A 3,562-nucleotide genomic window follows, 5' to 3' on the forward strand; every position below is an offset into this window, starting at 1 on the left:
GTAGTTGACGAGAACTATTAAAATTATTTCACAAGTATCATCTTAAGCCGGGTCCATACTGAACAAGTGTTCGACAAACATATTTGTTGAAACAGTTTGGGCAAATTTTATTATGGTTGACCGTAGACAGTGTGGACACGTCACCAAACAAAATATTTGTAAGTGGGGAGAACAGGTTTTATGTTTTACAGCAAACACTGAAAATGTTTGGAAAAAACAAGTAATTTTTTGTTTGACAATCAATGATTGTCTAAACTTTTTAAAATGTTTGTGCCTGAGCTCCTCAACAAACATGTATGTCGAACATTTGTTCAGAGTTGACACGGCTTTAGGCTGCCCACTAAAGCCGGGTCCAGACGCTCAAGTTCACCATCAGTCTTTTTGCTCAAGCAAAAGACGGATCGTCTGGTTCAAGCAGAAGACGGATGTAAAATTGCGTCACACACATCCGTCTTATGTCGTCCGTTTTCCTATTTTTCTGCTCACAAGCTCAGTTCGTCATCAACTATGGAAGAGCTAGAACTCTTGGCCACTCTTGTTTTGTGTGTAAAAAATAGGAAGAAAGGTAGAGTTCATCGTTCACGTTGGAGTAGGGACTGGTTGTTAAAAAGACACAAATTTTCTCACGTTGCATTGCTTCGAGAGCTGCGAGATGAATCTGAAGATATGTTTATAGTTTTGTTTATATGTTCCTTATTTACGGCGTAACGCGGCAATAGATTTTCATGTGATTTGACAGGTATGTTCCTCTTTAAATTGCGCGTCAACGTATATACAAGGTTTTTTTGAAATTTTACATTTTAATGATAATACAAAAGGAAAAGAAGTATCTTTCGAACGCCAGTATTACCGTAAAAATCAGATTGTAGACATCATAAATCAGCTGTCGAGTGGATTATTAATTGCATACAATTAATATCCCAATGTAATTTGGTAAAAATCAGCTGTCGTGTGGACTATTAATTGCAAGTAATGAGGCATGCAATATTGATAACTCGATGTAGCTTATTATCTTTTCTCTGCTTTCAACTCGGTAAGCTTTTAATGATATTTGTTTACAACAAATTATTAGCATTCCAATGCTAATAATTATATTTAATATCAATAATTTTTGTCGATACAACTAAAATCATAATATCAACATCAAATTCTGAGAGTATCATGAGAATCAAGAAAGAAAAAAGCGTTACCTATGAAAAACTTGCTTATTTTCAAGTACTCGCGAGGCATTTTATTAATTTGAGGGCGCTGAATCCGAATCTGAAATCACAATTTCTCTATCTCCATTTTACGCGATTTAGGTTTTGGTGCATAGGCAAAAAAGACGGACGGTTTGATGGAAAAAGATTGCCGGCCGATACATTTTAAGTTTGACGACTTAAGCTTGAAGACCCATCCGTTTTACCGTCCAGACGCAACAACTTACATGTTCCGACTTTTGCTTGAGCAAAAGACTGAAGCTAAAACTTGAGCGTGTATACCGGGCTTAACGGTAAAACATGCATGGTACACAGTTGTCATACATTGCTTTGTCATTACAGCTGTGATCACAAGGAAATGCTCCGAACAAAATGCTTGAGGTTAGAATTTGTATATCCGAATCTTTTTCCTTCGCTGCTCTATTTGAGGTTATTATTATTATTATTATTATTGAAAAATATTTTTTGTCTTAATAACTAAGTAGCCGGAGATCAATTCTGATCTCAAGACTAAAATAGTTGCAATTCAAAGCAGAGACTCATTCACTCTTCTCCAGATCAGAGGCTCAGAAACTTACGTACAATATTAGTTGTACTAAGAACTGCTGCTTTCTGCATAATTCTCATATGCCAGTTCTCCAACTGCAGTTGTTCCATTGCTTGTCTCCATTCTTTTGTGACCAGTCCATTGGCAGACACTACTATAGGGATTATCACCACCTTCCTTAATTTATACATATCTTTCAGTTCAACTGACAGGGGCTGGTATTTTCTTTTCTTTTCGGCAATGGTACTCACAAGATTCTCATCAAGGGGCACTGCCACATCAATTATGTAAGCCTCTTTATTATTTCTGTCAAACAAGACGATGTCTGGCCTGTTAGCCTCCACTGCTCTGTCAGTTATTATTATTATTATTATTATTATTATTATTATTATTATTATTATTATTATATTATTATTATTATTATTATTTTTGAAGGACGGATTCAAGGATCCAAAGGTTCAAATAACCCCACATGTCAACCAAAGCTTATTGTGTTCCCAAATAGTATGTTAGTTAGGCAAACCAATACCTGTGTCCTTTACAAGAACCAGGAGTTTTTCCCTATGCTAACATCCCATTTATCACCTGGTTGCTTGTCGCAATCCAGTGTTATATGCTTGGCAGTCCCTTTAGACTGATTAGTCCTCGTGACCTACGTAGTTCCACTCCTGGCCTTTTGTAGGTGCTTCCGCTGAAGGAGGGGTCGCAAAATTGCCTCTAGGGCACCTGGTCACCCATTTGAGGTTAAATCATTATAATTTGTAATTTTCCAGTGGTTTGTTTATTGTTATTGGTTATGTGTTTATGATGTGTGTTCTCGATGATGATGATGATGATGATGATGATGATGAACATGAGGGTATGTACATGTGCATGTTCTACCGTTAGAGGCTGGCCTTAGCTATGCTAACATAGCAAAGCATAGATAATGCCGACATGATTTCTAATAAGCCTGTTCATGTTGGAGCTGCGCTTGAAATCGGTCCGGCCCATGTAGAGCAGCGATAATAGCTCAGTTTATTTTTTCAGCTATAGTGAGTTCCACGTTATAATGGCCGTATTTTATTGACATTGGTGTCTATCACTTAACAAAGCAGATAGCGCTATCGTTTTCTAGCTCCGAAATGTTGCCAGATCGTTTTTCAACAATGTAGAAATATAATTAATCAACTAAATAGTCAATGCCAATCATGAAAATGTACATTAAAAAATCTATTCTCTTGACGAATAAAATATAATTGATTATTTCAAACAAGAATGGCAGTATTCGATTAACAACGGTACTGTTATCCTTGTCTATCGTTCGACAAGACATATATCTATCATTTTCTAGCTCAACAACGTTTCCAGATCGTCTTTTAACATTGTAGAAATATAATTAATCAACAATATATTCAATGCCAGTCATGAAAATCTATCATTATATCTTGAAAAAATATTATCTTGAAGAATAAAATATACTTGATTATTCAAACAAGAATTAACAGTTGATATTACATCACATATACCACTTTGTGAAAGTAGTTAAGGGCTGAAAATTTTGTGAAGTGAACAACTACAAGACTTGACCTATTTCGGACTATGTGTAACCTTATCTAAATTTGGGAGAGGAATAGCACTAGGTTGCCTTATTTTTTCTCCTCCTATCATCTTTGATGATGTACTTGTTGTATGAATGAATAAAGTATCAGCTATCCTCTATAGAAGGCAGTGGCAAAACAGAGAATCATCAACGCTGTTTTATCCCATCTTCCATCTGTCTTTGAAACAGGCTGAGACTTGCATGTTGCTGCTCACATTGAACACAACTAGCCTT

This window comes from Nilaparvata lugens, unplaced genomic scaffold (assembly GCF_014356525.2).
Source record: "Nilaparvata lugens isolate BPH unplaced genomic scaffold, ASM1435652v1 scaffold1335_1_2, whole genome shotgun sequence".
NCBI classification, from domain to species: Eukaryota; Metazoa; Arthropoda; class Insecta; order Hemiptera; family Delphacidae; genus Nilaparvata; species Nilaparvata lugens.